Source organism: Mytilus galloprovincialis, chromosome 7, assembly GCF_965363235.1.
Source record: "Mytilus galloprovincialis chromosome 7, xbMytGall1.hap1.1, whole genome shotgun sequence".
In the NCBI taxonomy this organism is placed as follows: domain Eukaryota; kingdom Metazoa; phylum Mollusca; class Bivalvia; order Mytilida; family Mytilidae; genus Mytilus; species Mytilus galloprovincialis.
In genome coordinates this window covers 43,705,029-43,722,936 of record NC_134844.1, presented here as the reverse complement: position 1 = coordinate 43,722,936, position 17,908 = coordinate 43,705,029, and the positions used below count along the sequence as shown (strand labels likewise).

At 30.5% G+C, this 17,908-nt stretch overlaps 1 protein-coding gene across 2 annotated transcripts in view; it reads left to right on the top strand.

Annotated features, from left to right (window-relative positions):
- The window catches only part of LOC143083066 (uncharacterized), a 37,300-nt gene that overhangs the window by 4,259 nt on the left and 15,133 nt on the right, over positions 1-17,908 (top strand). The window lies entirely within an intron of this gene.

The window sequence follows — 17,908 nt, the reverse complement described above, 5'->3', positions numbered from 1 at the left end:
TATCAATAATTTTAATATAAAACATCACAAGGAAAAAAAAATGACCACTCATTGTACGTCAAACTGTGTTTGATTTTACTTTAGTTGGCCGCCGTGTATCTTGAGATATCTTATTAATCAAACAACACTTGACAAAGGAGTTTGTACTTTTTTTTTAATTACGCTAGTGATGACCTTCGGCTACTTTGGCACTACGTAATACTTTTTTTATATCTTGTTTCACCGCTTCAAACGCAGGACAACGTTATCCTTATATTGAACCTTTTATTTGGCTTTCTTATGTTAAAATCCCGTTAGCGTATAACCTAAATGATCGAAACGTCGGACCAATGGGATGTAGGACCATTTAGTTGTCGGAATATTGCGATATCGGAATATTATAGCTTCATTTTAACTTGTAATCTAATAATTCATATCGGTCAAAATATCCATACAAAGACAACTTCCTTGGCATGGGCATATACCAGTACAGCAGAGGTTTTGCTCAAAGCGGACACAAGATCTACTATATACAGATTGAATTAAGAATTGGAAATGGACATGAGGGATTTGTCAAAGAGACACTAACCCGTTCAAAAAGCAGGCAACGGCCGAAGACCACCAATGGGTCATCGATGCAGCAAGAAATTCCCAAACCCGGAGGCGTTCTTCAGCTGGCCCCTAAACCAAAATGTACTAGTTTGAAATGATAATGGACGTCATACTAAGCTTCGAAATATACTCAAGAAATTAAAACAAAAAATCATACAAAAATAAGAAAGGCCAGAGGCTCCTGACTTGGGACAGGCGCAAAATTGCGGCGGGGTTAAACATGTTTTTGCAATCTCAACCCTCCCCCTGCGTGAACAGATCAAATATTGTAGAAAGTTTGATAACATCATACCGGACCGATGTTGCCTTTTAACCAACCAAAGTCATACGGAGAACTCTTATTGTTTCTGTAGTTAGGTCGACATTGTCTTTGATAAAATTTTGACCCCCAGAAGAAAAATAATGCCATGTAGAATGTATGCCCCATTTTCAATTTTTCTAATCTGTTGATCAGTCAAACTTGTTAATAGTTATCAAAGGTGTGTCCATAAATACGGTGCATTTGTAATGATAAATCTAAATGAAAAAGAGTTAAAAAGAATAAGACAAAATTATAGAGCTGCTGTATACAATATTGGATGTACCTTGACCTTGTTGAGGCTGTATACATGTACATTGTAACTATAAATTGAGCATATACATGTATTTTTAGTATTTGTTGAAGCTGATAATATGTTATGTAGTTTTCTCGGCGGCGATCCTCGGGCATAAATTAAGCCCAGTTAACTGATCAAGTAATTAAATTTGTTAACCAGAATACTTCCTTGTGTACAGGCACGTCATCTTTAATCGTCGAAATGTTAGTAAAAGCTGTTTTATGTTCAGAATAAAATAGCTCTTTACTTTCTGACTTCAAATTTTGTAGCAAATATTTAGCGATGCAAGCTCGATGGTATAAAGATTTAATAGTAAAATTATCATGAGTTATTTTGTAAATCACTGAGATCATTACGTCCACTTGTATTTTTGTCCATCTGATGAGTTAAGCCTTTTTCAACTAATTTTTATAGTTCGTTCTTATGTTGTACTGTTATACCACTGTCCCAGGTTAGGGGAGGGTTGGGATCCCGCTAACATGTTTAACCCCGCCACATTATTTATGTATGTGCCTGTCCCAAGTCAGGAGCCTGTAATTCATTGGATGTCGTTTGTTTATGCATGTGTTACATCTTTGTTTTTCGTTCTTTTTTTTACATAAATAAGGCCGTTAGTTTTCTCGTTTGAATTGTTTTACATTGTCTTATCGGGGCTTTTTATAGACTATGCGGTATGGGCTTTGCTCATTGTTGAAGGCCGTACGGTGACCTATAGTTGTTAATGTTTGTGTCATTTTGGTCTTGTGTGGATAGTTGTCTCATTGGCAATCATACCACATCTTCTTTTTTTATATATATTGTAGGAGATATATGTATTTTAACACTCAATACAGCTTGAGTTTGCTACTCAGAGGATACCTTATGAAGTTGTGTAACTTGCTTATAGGCTTTATACATTTGCAAAATATACAAACAGACAAATCAGAACGAGTTGTAGATATATTGCCCTCGTTGATATATGAGAAGAGACTGGTCGGTAGAATTGGTACATGTAGTACAAAGTCTTTGTACAGACAAAACAGAAGATGATAGGTTATGCTTACTTTTGAAATATTCATAGCAACTTTTATGATATTTTGTATTTTCAAATGGGATGTTTTCATTTTTTTCATATTCATCGACCAGTCTTCTGTAAACTTCATCTTTTCGTTTTCCCACTGCAATACAACTGTATCTTCATTTAAGTGTTTAACTACATAGTTTCTATGTAGTAAATACATGACAGACTATGCATCTGTGTCAATCAATAGATAGTTTCTGCTCTTTAGCATAGGAAGGGTTTCATTGTGAACTGGACTGTGAAAATTTGACACGACTCGGAAGATTTTCTACAATTTTCCGATACGATTCCTTATTTAGAAATGGGTGAATTCTACAGGGAAAACGGTACTATTTATTCTGCCATTGGCGACAATGTTAACATTTTCTAAATTTACCACTTTTTAAGATAAAAACCTGGATAAAACAGTTATATGTTGTGTTAGTACTTTGTTACTCTGTTTTAAAAATTAAAGCCAAATAGTATCATGACCAACTTCCAACGGAGCTTGTTTATGTTATCCATGCCCACCGTCATTTTGCACCAAATTTATGAAATTTTGCAAGTCTTTTCGAATAATTCTCTAGAAAATATTTCAATAGGTTTTAAAATTTATATTGTAAATATACACACTGCAGTTATTCATAGATAAATAAAAAATATATTGTACCCTTACATCCAATCACAGCGCTCCTAATTTGACTTCCTTCACCTGCCTTGGGTACACAAAAGGCCAACCTAATGCTGGGAAAATTAAATACTACCGTTTTCCCTATACTGTGACATAAAGATATAAAGAATTCTTATGACATTATTAATGCAATACTGGGCTATTGTGAAAACCTTGGCTATAATAAATACTTGTATGTCCCCAGTACTTAAAGACACATAGATCATTTTATGTCCCCACCCCTACATGCTGGTTTACCTCATTCTCTACTTCTTTCAGAAAAGCCTTAATAAACAACCTGTATCCAATCATATCTTATCTTATTTAAAAAGAATGATAAATAGTTCCATTTAAACAAATAAAATGGACAGTTCCATTCAATTTGTATTCATTTTATCAAAAATTTACAAGAAATGCACAAATTCAAGATTTTTCATACTAATCTCCATTCCATGCTTTAGTATATGCCATATTGTTGTTACAATTTTTAGAGCTTGTTATAAAATCTATTATTTTGTCTTGAGATGATGAAAACAAAGATATTAGACACTTTAAACATTAAATATGCAAACTACTCAGCTGTAAAGTTGCCTTTGTTGCCTGTATTAATCAATGAAAAAGCTGAATTATGTCCCTTGGGAGTATTAATTTCCAACAAAAGTCCTTTCAAACAGTAGGAAATGAAAAATTATTTATGTCTGATATAATGAAAGAAAAAAACTACAAAATGAAGCACTTTTGAAATATTTGCTGCATGCATTATCAAGAATGTGAACAATTCTTTACACAGGAGAGTATAAATTCTATGTAAATTTAGCCTCAAGTGGGCCTCTTTTTTTCTTAGATGAACAATTCTAACACTGAAAATGCTTTCAATGTGACCAAATATTGCCTTATTCCATAAACAGTACAAACTAAACCAGACAATTTCCCATTTTAATAGATTATGTTTACAGAAATACCCAAGTTATACATTTAGGGAATTACGCAGCAAAAAAGGCAAACATTTCAGTAAAAAATATTTGTCGCGACTTGAATTCTGGTGTTTCTAATTGAAAAAATCATTGCGAAAGGTGAAATCAAATACAAAAGAACTATAATATGGTGCATTTTACACAATATAGTTAATATTGACATCCTAGAATAAAGTTTTATATCATTACAATCAATTTGACCTATCATGATGACTCAGCACTTTTCTCAACACAGTATTGTTCTCAGTGAAAAATTTCTATTCTTTGTGATAAAAATCAAATGTACTAATCAAAAGCTTCAAAATAGTATAAAAGAATTGAAGTTTGAGTGACTTTGATTTGCCTTGCTATCTTCAGTATAGGGAAAACGGTACTATTTATTCTGCCATTGGCGACAATGTTAACATTTTCTAAATTTACCACTTTTTAAGATAAAAACCTGGATAAAACAGTTATATGTTGTGTTAGTACTTTGTTACTCTGTTTTAAAAATTAAAGCCAAATAGTATCATGACCAACTTCCAACGGAGCTTGTTTATGTTATCCATGCCCACCGTCATTTTGCACCAAATTTATGAAATTTTGCAAGTCTTTTCGAATAATTCTCTAGAAAATATTTCAATAGGTTTTAAAATTTATATTGTAAATATACACACTGCAGTTATTCATAGATAAATAAAAAATATATTGTACCCTTACATCCAATCACAGCGCTCCTAATTTGACTTCCTTCACCTGCCTTGGGTACACAAAAGGCCAACCTAATGCTGGGAAAATTAAATACTACCGTTTTCCCTATACTGTGACATAAAGATATAAAGAATTCTTATGACATTATTAATGCAATACTGGGCTATTGTGAAAACCTTGGCTATAATAAATACTTGTATGTCCCCAGTACTTAAAGACACATAGATCATTTTATGTCCCCACCCCTACATGCTGGTTTACCTCATTCTCTACTTCTTTCAGAAAAGCCTTAATAAACAACCTGTATCCAATCATATCTTATCTTATTTAAAAAGAATGATAAATAGTTCCATTTAAACAAATAAAATGGACAGTTCCATTCAATTTGTATTCATTTTATCAAAAATTTACAAGAAATGCACAAATTCAAGATTTTTCATACTAATCTCCATTCCATGCTTTAGTATATGCCATATTGTTGTTACAATTTTTAGAGCTTGTTATAAAATCTATTATTTTGTCTTGAGATGATGAAAACAAAGATATTAGACACTTTAAACATTAAATATGCAAACTACTCAGCTGTAAAGTTGCCTTTGTTGCCTGTATTAATCAATGAAAAAGCTGAATTATGTCCCTTGGGAGTATTAATTTCCAACAAAAGTCCTTTCAAACAGTAGGAAATGAAAAATTATTTATGTCTGATATAATGAAAGAAAAAAACTACAAAATGAAGCACTTTTGAAATATTTGCTGCATGCATTATCAAGAATGTGAACAATTCTTTACACAGGAGAGTATAAATTCTATGTAAATTTAGCCTCAAGTGGGCCTCTTTTTTTCTTAGATGAACAATTCTAACACTGAAAATGCTTTCAATGTGACCAAATATTGCCTTATTCCATAAACAGTACAAACTAAACCAGACAATTTCCCATTTTAATAGATTATGTTTACAGAAATACCCAAGTTATACATTTAGGGAATTACGCAGCAAAAAAGGCAAACATTTCAGTAAAAAATATTTGTCGCGACTTGAATTCTGGTGTTTCTAATTGAAAAAATCATTGCGAAAGGTGAAATCAAATACAAAAGAACTATAATATGGTGCATTTTACACAATATAGTTAATATTGACATCCTAGAATAAAGTTTTATATCATTACAATCAATTTGACCTATCATGATGACTCAGCACTTTTCTCAACACAGTATTGTTCTCAGTGAAAAATTTCTATTCTTTGTGATAAAAATCAAATGTACTAATCAAAAGCTTCAAAATAGTATAAAAGAATTGAAGTTTGAGTGACTTTGATTTGCCTTGCTATCTTCAGTATAGGGAAAACGGTACTATTTATTCTGCCATTGGCGACAATGTTAACATTTTCTAAATTTACCACTTTTTAAGATAAAAACCTGGATAAAACAGTTATATGTTGTGTTAGTACTTTGTTACTCTGTTTTAAAAATTAAAGCCAAATAGTATCATGACCAACTTCCAACGGAGCTTGTTTATGTTATCCATGCCCACCGTCATTTTGCACCAAATTTATGAAATTTTGCAAGTCTTTTCGAATAATTCTCTAGAAAATATTTCAATAGGTTTTAAAATTTATATTGTAAATATACACACTGCAGTTATTCATAGATAAATAAAAAATATATTGTACCCTTACATCCAATCACAGCGCTCCTAATTTGACTTCCTTCACCTGCCTTGGGTACACAAAAGGCCAACCTAATGCTGGGAAAATTAAATACTACCGTTTTCCCTATACTGTGACATAAAGATATAAAGAATTCTTATGACATTATTAATGCAATACTGGGCTATTGTGAAAACCTTGGCTATAATAAATACTTGTATGTCCCCAGTACTTAAAGACACATAGATCATTTTATGTCCCCACCCCTACATGCTGGTTTACCTCATTCTCTACTTCTTTCAGAAAAGCCTTAATAAACAACCTGTATCCAATCATATCTTATCTTATTTAAAAAGAATGATAAATAGTTCCATTTAAACAAATAAAATGGACAGTTCCATTCAATTTGTATTCATTTTATCAAAAATTTACAAGAAATGCACAAATTCAAGATTTTTCATACTAATCTCCATTCCATGCTTTAGTATATGCCATATTGTTGTTACAATTTTTAGAGCTTGTTATAAAATCTATTATTTTGTCTTGAGATGATGAAAACAAAGATATTAGACACTTTAAACATTAAATATGCAAACTACTCAGCTGTAAAGTTGCCTTTGTTGCCTGTATTAATCAATGAAAAAGCTGAATTATGTCCCTTGGGAGTATTAATTTCCAACAAAAGTCCTTTCAAACAGTAGGAAATGAAAAATTATTTATGTCTGATATAATGAAAGAAAAAAACTACAAAATGAAGCACTTTTGAAATATTTGCTGCATGCATTATCAAGAATGTGAACAATTCTTTACACAGGAGAGTATAAATTCTATGTAAATTTAGCCTCAAGTGGGCCTCTTTTTTTCTTAGATGAACAATTCTAACACTGAAAATGCTTTCAATGTGACCAAATATTGCCTTATTCCATAAACAGTACAAACTAAACCAGACAATTTCCCATTTTAATAGATTATGTTTACAGAAATACCCAAGTTATACATTTAGGGAATTACGCAGCAAAAAAGGCAAACATTTCAGTAAAAAATATTTGTCGCGACTTGAATTCTGGTGTTTCTAATTGAAAAAATCATTGCGAAAGGTGAAATCAAATACAAAAGAACTATAATATGGTGCATTTTACACAATATAGTTAATATTGACATCCTAGAATAAAGTTTTATATCATTACAATCAATTTGACCTATCATGATGACTCAGCACTTTTCTCAACACAGTATTGTTCTCAGTGAAAAATTTCTATTCTTTGTGATAAAAATCAAATGTACTAATCAAAAGCTTCAAAATAGTATAAAAGAATTGAAGTTTGAGTGACTTTGATTTGCCTTGCTATCTTCAGTATAGGGAAAACGGTACTATTTATTCTGCCATTGGCGACAATGTTAACATTTTCTAAATTTACCACTTTTTAAGATAAAAACCTGGATAAAACAGTTATATGTTGTGTTAGTACTTTGTTACTCTGTTTTAAAAATTAAAGCCAAATAGTATCATGACCAACTTCCAACGGAGCTTGTTTATGTTATCCATGCCCACCGTCATTTTGCACCAAATTTATGAAATTTTGCAAGTCTTTTCGAATAATTCTCTAGAAAATATTTCAATAGGTTTTAAAATTTATATTGTAAATATACACACTGCAGTTATTCATAGATAAATAAAAAATATATTGTACCCTTACATCCAATCACAGCGCTCCTAATTTGACTTCCTTCACCTGCCTTGGGTACACAAAAGGCCAACCTAATGCTGGGAAAATTAAATACTACCGTTTTCCCTATACTGTGACATAAAGATATAAAGAATTCTTATGACATTATTAATGCAATACTGGGCTATTGTGAAAACCTTGGCTATAATAAATACTTGTATGTCCCCAGTACTTAAAGACACATAGATCATTTTATGTCCCCACCCCTACATGCTGGTTTACCTCATTCTCTACTTCTTTCAGAAAAGCCTTAATAAACAACCTGTATCCAATCATATCTTATCTTATTTAAAAAGAATGATAAATAGTTCCATTTAAACAAATAAAATGGACAGTTCCATTCAATTTGTATTCATTTTATCAAAAATTTACAAGAAATGCACAAATTCAAGATTTTTCATACTAATCTCCATTCCATGCTTTAGTATATGCCATATTGTTGTTACAATTTTTAGAGCTTGTTATAAAATCTATTATTTTGTCTTGAGATGATGAAAACAAAGATATTAGACACTTTAAACATTAAATATGCAAACTACTCAGCTGTAAAGTTGCCTTTGTTGCCTGTATTAATCAATGAAAAAGCTGAATTATGTCCCTTGGGAGTATTAATTTCCAACAAAAGTCCTTTCAAACAGTAGGAAATGAAAAATTATTTATGTCTGATATAATGAAAGAAAAAAACTACAAAATGAAGCACTTTTGAAATATTTGCTGCATGCATTATCAAGAATGTGAACAATTCTTTACACAGGAGAGTATAAATTCTATGTAAATTTAGCCTCAAGTGGGCCTCTTTTTTTCTTAGATGAACAATTCTAACACTGAAAATGCTTTCAATGTGACCAAATATTGCCTTATTCCATAAACAGTACAAACTAAACCAGACAATTTCCCATTTTAATAGATTATGTTTACAGAAATACCCAAGTTATACATTTAGGGAATTACGCAGCAAAAAAGGCAAACATTTCAGTAAAAAATATTTGTCGCGACTTGAATTCTGGTGTTTCTAATTGAAAAAATCATTGCGAAAGGTGAAATCAAATACAAAAGAACTATAATATGGTGCATTTTACACAATATAGTTAATATTGACATCCTAGAATAAAGTTTTATATCATTACAATCAATTTGACCTATCATGATGACTCAGCACTTTTCTCAACACAGTATTGTTCTCAGTGAAAAATTTCTATTCTTTGTGATAAAAATCAAATGTACTAATCAAAAGCTTCAAAATAGTATAAAAGAATTGAAGTTTGAGTGACTTTGATTTGCCTTGCTATCTTCAGTATAGGGAAAACGGTACTATTTATTCTGCCATTGGCGACAATGTTAACATTTTCTAAATTTACCACTTTTTAAGATAAAAACCTGGATAAAACAGTTATATGTTGTGTTAGTACTTTGTTACTCTGTTTTAAAAATTAAAGCCAAATAGTATCATGACCAACTTCCAACGGAGCTTGTTTATGTTATCCATGCCCACCGTCATTTTGCACCAAATTTATGAAATTTTGCAAGTCTTTTCGAATAATTCTCTAGAAAATATTTCAATAGGTTTTAAAATTTATATTGTAAATATACACACTGCAGTTATTCATAGATAAATAAAAAATATATTGTACCCTTACATCCAATCACAGCGCTCCTAATTTGACTTCCTTCACCTGCCTTGGGTACACAAAAGGCCAACCTAATGCTGGGAAAATTAAATACTACCGTTTTCCCTATACTGTGACATAAAGATATAAAGAATTCTTATGACATTATTAATGCAATACTGGGCTATTGTGAAAACCTTGGCTATAATAAATACTTGTATGTCCCCAGTACTTAAAGACACATAGATCATTTTATGTCCCCACCCCTACATGCTGGTTTACCTCATTCTCTACTTCTTTCAGAAAAGCCTTAATAAACAACCTGTATCCAATCATATCTTATCTTATTTAAAAAGAATGATAAATAGTTCCATTTAAACAAATAAAATGGACAGTTCCATTCAATTTGTATTCATTTTATCAAAAATTTACAAGAAATGCACAAATTCAAGATTTTTCATACTAATCTCCATTCCATGCTTTAGTATATGCCATATTGTTGTTACAATTTTTAGAGCTTGTTATAAAATCTATTATTTTGTCTTGAGATGATGAAAACAAAGATATTAGACACTTTAAACATTAAATATGCAAACTACTCAGCTGTAAAGTTGCCTTTGTTGCCTGTATTAATCAATGAAAAAGCTGAATTATGTCCCTTGGGAGTATTAATTTCCAACAAAAGTCCTTTCAAACAGTAGGAAATGAAAAATTATTTATGTCTGATATAATGAAAGAAAAAAACTACAAAATGAAGCACTTTTGAAATATTTGCTGCATGCATTATCAAGAATGTGAACAATTCTTTACACAGGAGAGTATAAATTCTATGTAAATTTAGCCTCAAGTGGGCCTCTTTTTTTCTTAGATGAACAATTCTAACACTGAAAATGCTTTCAATGTGACCAAATATTGCCTTATTCCATAAACAGTACAAACTAAACCAGACAATTTCCCATTTTAATAGATTATGTTTACAGAAATACCCAAGTTATACATTTAGGGAATTACGCAGCAAAAAAGGCAAACATTTCAGTAAAAAATATTTGTCGCGACTTGAATTCTGGTGTTTCTAATTGAAAAAATCATTGCGAAAGGTGAAATCAAATACAAAAGAACTATAATATGGTGCATTTTACACAATATAGTTAATATTGACATCCTAGAATAAAGTTTTATATCATTACAATCAATTTGACCTATCATGATGACTCAGCACTTTTCTCAACACAGTATTGTTCTCAGTGAAAAATTTCTATTCTTTGTGATAAAAATCAAATGTACTAATCAAAAGCTTCAAAATAGTATAAAAGAATTGAAGTTTGAGTGACTTTGATTTGCCTTGCTATCTTCAGTATAGGGAAAACGGTACTATTTATTCTGCCATTGGCGACAATGTTAACATTTTCTAAATTTACCACTTTTTAAGATAAAAACCTGGATAAAACAGTTATATGTTGTGTTAGTACTTTGTTACTCTGTTTTAAAAATTAAAGCCAAATAGTATCATGACCAACTTCCAACGGAGCTTGTTTATGTTATCCATGCCCACCGTCATTTTGCACCAAATTTATGAAATTTTGCAAGTCTTTTCGAATAATTCTCTAGAAAATATTTCAATAGGTTTTAAAATTTATATTGTAAATATACACACTGCAGTTATTCATAGATAAATAAAAAATATATTGTACCCTTACATCCAATCACAGCGCTCCTAATTTGACTTCCTTCACCTGCCTTGGGTACACAAAAGGCCAACCTAATGCTGGGAAAATTAAATACTACCGTTTTCCCTATACTGTGACATAAAGATATAAAGAATTCTTATGACATTATTAATGCAATACTGGGCTATTGTGAAAACCTTGGCTATAATAAATACTTGTATGTCCCCAGTACTTAAAGACACATAGATCATTTTATGTCCCCACCCCTACATGCTGGTTTACCTCATTCTCTACTTCTTTCAGAAAAGCCTTAATAAACAACCTGTATCCAATCATATCTTATCTTATTTAAAAAGAATGATAAATAGTTCCATTTAAACAAATAAAATGGACAGTTCCATTCAATTTGTATTCATTTTATCAAAAATTTACAAGAAATGCACAAATTCAAGATTTTTCATACTAATCTCCATTCCATGCTTTAGTATATGCCATATTGTTGTTACAATTTTTAGAGCTTGTTATAAAATCTATTATTTTGTCTTGAGATGATGAAAACAAAGATATTAGACACTTTAAACATTAAATATGCAAACTACTCAGCTGTAAAGTTGCCTTTGTTGCCTGTATTAATCAATGAAAAAGCTGAATTATGTCCCTTGGGAGTATTAATTTCCAACAAAAGTCCTTTCAAACAGTAGGAAATGAAAAATTATTTATGTCTGATATAATGAAAGAAAAAAACTACAAAATGAAGCACTTTTGAAATATTTGCTGCATGCATTATCAAGAATGTGAACAATTCTTTACACAGGAGAGTATAAATTCTATGTAAATTTAGCCTCAAGTGGGCCTCTTTTTTTCTTAGATGAACAATTCTAACACTGAAAATGCTTTCAATGTGACCAAATATTGCCTTATTCCATAAACAGTACAAACTAAACCAGACAATTTCCCATTTTAATAGATTATGTTTACAGAAATACCCAAGTTATACATTTAGGGAATTACGCAGCAAAAAAGGCAAACATTTCAGTAAAAAATATTTGTCGCGACTTGAATTCTGGTGTTTCTAATTGAAAAAATCATTGCGAAAGGTGAAATCAAATACAAAAGAACTATAATATGGTGCATTTTACACAATATAGTTAATATTGACATCCTAGAATAAAGTTTTATATCATTACAATCAATTTGACCTATCATGATGACTCAGCACTTTTCTCAACACAGTATTGTTCTCAGTGAAAAATTTCTATTCTTTGTGATAAAAATCAAATGTACTAATCAAAAGCTTCAAAATAGTATAAAAGAATTGAAGTTTGAGTGACTTTGATTTGCCTTGCTATCTTCAGTATAGGGAAAACGGTACTATTTATTCTGCCATTGGCGACAATGTTAACATTTTCTAAATTTACCACTTTTTAAGATAAAAACCTGGATAAAACAGTTATATGTTGTGTTAGTACTTTGTTACTCTGTTTTAAAAATTAAAGCCAAATAGTATCATGACCAACTTCCAACGGAGCTTGTTTATGTTATCCATGCCCACCGTCATTTTGCACCAAATTTATGAAATTTTGCAAGTCTTTTCGAATAATTCTCTAGAAAATATTTCAATAGGTTTTAAAATTTATATTGTAAATATACACACTGCAGTTATTCATAGATAAATAAAAAATATATTGTACCCTTACATCCAATCACAGCGCTCCTAATTTGACTTCCTTCACCTGCCTTGGGTACACAAAAGGCCAACCTAATGCTGGGAAAATTAAATACTACCGTTTTCCCTATACTGTGACATAAAGATATAAAGAATTCTTATGACATTATTAATGCAATACTGGGCTATTGTGAAAACCTTGGCTATAATAAATACTTGTATGTCCCCAGTACTTAAAGACACATAGATCATTTTATGTCCCCACCCCTACATGCTGGTTTACCTCATTCTCTACTTCTTTCAGAAAAGCCTTAATAAACAACCTGTATCCAATCATATCTTATCTTATTTAAAAAGAATGATAAATAGTTCCATTTAAACAAATAAAATGGACAGTTCCATTCAATTTGTATTCATTTTATCAAAAATTTACAAGAAATGCACAAATTCAAGATTTTTCATACTAATCTCCATTCCATGCTTTAGTATATGCCATATTGTTGTTACAATTTTTAGAGCTTGTTATAAAATCTATTATTTTGTCTTGAGATGATGAAAACAAAGATATTAGACACTTTAAACATTAAATATGCAAACTACTCAGCTGTAAAGTTGCCTTTGTTGCCTGTATTAATCAATGAAAAAGCTGAATTATGTCCCTTGGGAGTATTAATTTCCAACAAAAGTCCTTTCAAACAGTAGGAAATGAAAAATTATTTATGTCTGATATAATGAAAGAAAAAAACTACAAAATGAAGCACTTTTGAAATATTTGCTGCATGCATTATCAAGAATGTGAACAATTCTTTACACAGGAGAGTATAAATTCTATGTAAATTTAGCCTCAAGTGGGCCTCTTTTTTTCTTAGATGAACAATTCTAACACTGAAAATGCTTTCAATGTGACCAAATATTGCCTTATTCCATAAACAGTACAAACTAAACCAGACAATTTCCCATTTTAATAGATTATGTTTACAGAAATACCCAAGTTATACATTTAGGGAATTACGCAGCAAAAAAGGCAAACATTTCAGTAAAAAATATTTGTCGCGACTTGAATTCTGGTGTTTCTAATTGAAAAAATCATTGCGAAAGGTGAAATCAAATACAAAAGAACTATAATATGGTGCATTTTACACAATATAGTTAATATTGACATCCTAGAATAAAGTTTTATATCATTACAATCAATTTGACCTATCATGATGACTCAGCACTTTTCTCAACACAGTATTGTTCTCAGTGAAAAATTTCTATTCTTTGTGATAAAAATCAAATGTACTAATCAAAAGCTTCAAAATAGTATAAAAGAATTGAAGTTTGAGTGACTTTGATTTGCCTTGCTATCTTCAGTATAGGGAAAACGGTACTATTTATTCTGCCATTGGCGACAATGTTAACATTTTCTAAATTTACCACTTTTTAAGATAAAAACCTGGATAAAACAGTTATATGTTGTGTTAGTACTTTGTTACTCTGTTTTAAAAATTAAAGCCAAATAGTATCATGACCAACTTCCAACGGAGCTTGTTTATGTTATCCATGCCCACCGTCATTTTGCACCAAATTTATGAAATTTTGCAAGTCTTTTCGAATAATTCTCTAGAAAATATTTCAATAGGTTTTAAAATTTATATTGTAAATATACACACTGCAGTTATTCATAGATAAATAAAAAATATATTGTACCCTTACATCCAATCACAGCGCTCCTAATTTGACTTCCTTCACCTGCCTTGGGTACACAAAAGGCCAACCTAATGCTGGGAAAATTAAATACTACCGTTTTCCCTATACTGTGACATAAAGATATAAAGAATTCTTATGACATTATTAATGCAATACTGGGCTATTGTGAAAACCTTGGCTATAATAAATACTTGTATGTCCCCAGTACTTAAAGACACATAGATCATTTTATGTCCCCACCCCTACATGCTGGTTTACCTCATTCTCTACTTCTTTCAGAAAAGCCTTAATAAACAACCTGTATCCAATCATATCTTATCTTATTTAAAAAGAATGATAAATAGTTCCATTTAAACAAATAAAATGGACAGTTCCATTCAATTTGTATTCATTTTATCAAAAATTTACAAGAAATGCACAAATTCAAGATTTTTCATACTAATCTCCATTCCATGCTTTAGTATATGCCATATTGTTGTTACAATTTTTAGAGCTTGTTATAAAATCTATTATTTTGTCTTGAGATGATGAAAACAAAGATATTAGACACTTTAAACATTAAATATGCAAACTACTCAGCTGTAAAGTTGCCTTTGTTGCCTGTATTAATCAATGAAAAAGCTGAATTATGTCCCTTGGGAGTATTAATTTCCAACAAAAGTCCTTTCAAACAGTAGGAAATGAAAAATTATTTATGTCTGATATAATGAAAGAAAAAAACTACAAAATGAAGCACTTTTGAAATATTTGCTGCATGCATTATCAAGAATGTGAACAATTCTTTACACAGGAGAGTATAAATTCTATGTAAATTTAGCCTCAAGTGGGCCTCTTTTTTTCTTAGATGAACAATTCTAACACTGAAAATGCTTTCAATGTGACCAAATATTGCCTTATTCCATAAACAGTACAAACTAAACCAGACAATTTCCCATTTTAATAGATTATGTTTACAGAAATACCCAAGTTATACATTTAGGGAATTACGCAGCAAAAAAGGCAAACATTTCAGTAAAAAATATTTGTCGCGACTTGAATTCTGGTGTTTCTAATTGAAAAAATCATTGCGAAAGGTGAAATCAAATACAAAAGAACTATAATATGGTGCATTTTACACAATATAGTTAATATTGACATCCTAGAATAAAGTTTTATATCATTACAATCAATTTGACCTATCATGATGACTCAGCACTTTTCTCAACACAGTATTGTTCTCAGTGAAAAATTTCTATTCTTTGTGATAAAAATCAAATGTACTAATCAAAAGCTTCAAAATAGTATAAAAGAATTGAAGTTTGAGTGACTTTGATTTGCCTTGCTATCTTCAGTATAGGGAAAACGGTACTATTTATTCTGCCATTGGCGACAATGTTAACATTTTCTAAATTTACCACTTTTTAAGATAAAAACCTGGATAAAACAGTTATATGTTGTGTTAGTACTTTGTTACTCTGTTTTAAAAATTAAAGCCAAATAGTATCATGACCAACTTCCAACGGAGCTTGTTTATGTTATCCATGCCCACCGTCATTTTGCACCAAATTTATGAAATTTTGCAAGTCTTTTCGAATAATTCTCTAGAAAATATTTCAATAGGTTTTAAAATTTATATTGTAAATATACACACTGCAGTTATTCATAGATAAATAAAAAATATATTGTACCCTTACATCCAATCACAGCGCTCCTAATTTGACTTCCTTCACCTGCCTTGGGTACACAAAAGGCCAACCTAATGCTGGGAAAATTAAATACTACCGTTTTCCCTATACTGTGACATAAAGATATAAAGAATTCTTATGACATTATTAATGCAATACTGGGCTATTGTGAAAACCTTGGCTATAATAAATACTTGTATGTCCCCAGTACTTAAAGACACATAGATCATTTTATGTCCCCACCCCTACATGCTGGTTTACCTCATTCTCTACTTCTTTCAGAAAAGCCTTAATAAACAACCTGTATCCAATCATATCTTATCTTATTTAAAAAGAATGATAAATAGTTCCATTTAAACAAATAAAATGGACAGTTCCATTCAATTTGTATTCATTTTATCAAAAATTTACAAGAAATGCACAAATTCAAGATTTTTCATACTAATCTCCATTCCATGCTTTAGTATATGCCATATTGTTGTTACAATTTTTAGAGCTTGTTATAAAATCTATTATTTTGTCTTGAGATGATGAAAACAAAGATATTAGACACTTTAAACATTAAATATGCAAACTACTCAGCTGTAAAGTTGCCTTTGTTGCCTGTATTAATCAATGAAAAAGCTGAATTATGTCCCTTGGGAGTATTAATTTCCAACAAAAGTCCTTTCAAACAGTAGGAAATGAAAAATTATTTATGTCTGATATAATGAAAGAAAAAAACTACAAAATGAAGCACTTTTGAAATATTTGCTGCATGCATTATCAAGAATGTGAACAATTCTTTACACAGGAGAGTATAAATTCTATGTAAATTTAGCCTCAAGTGGGCCTCTTTTTTTCTTAGATGAACAATTCTAACACTGAAAATGCTTTCAATGTGACCAAATATTGCCTTATTCCATAAACAGTACAAACTAAACCAGACAATTTCCCATTTTAATAGATTATGTTTACAGAAATACCCAAGTTATACATTTAGGGAATTACGCAGCAAAAAAGGCAAACATTTCAGTAAAAAATATTTGTCGCGACTTGAATTCTGGTGTTTCTAATTGAAAAAATCATTGCGAAAGGTGAAATCAAATACAAAAGAACTATAATATGGTGCATTTTACACAATATAGTTAATATTGACATCCTAGAATAAAGTTTTATATCATTACAATCAATTTGACCTATCATGATGACTCAGCACTTTTCTCAACACAGTATTGTTCTCAGTGAAAAATTTCTATTCTTTGTGATAAAAATCAAATGTACTAATCAAAAGCTTCAAAATAGTATAAAAGAATTGAAGTTTGAGTGACTTTGATTTGCCTTGCTATCTTCAGTATAGGGAAAACGGTACTATTTATTCTGCCATTGGCGACAATGTTAACATTTTCTAAATTTACCACTTTTTAAGATAAAAACCTGGATAAAACAGTTATATGTTGTGTTAGTACTTTGTTACTCTGTTTTAAAAATTAAAGCCAAATAGTATCATGACCAACTTCCAACGGAGCTTGTTTATGTTATCCATGCCCACCGTCATTTTGCACCAAATTTATGAAATTTTGCAAGTCTTTTCGAATAATTCTCTAGAAAATATTTCAATAGGTTTTAAAATTTATATTGTAAATATACACACTGCAGTTATTCATAGATAAATAAAAAATATATTGTACCCTTACATC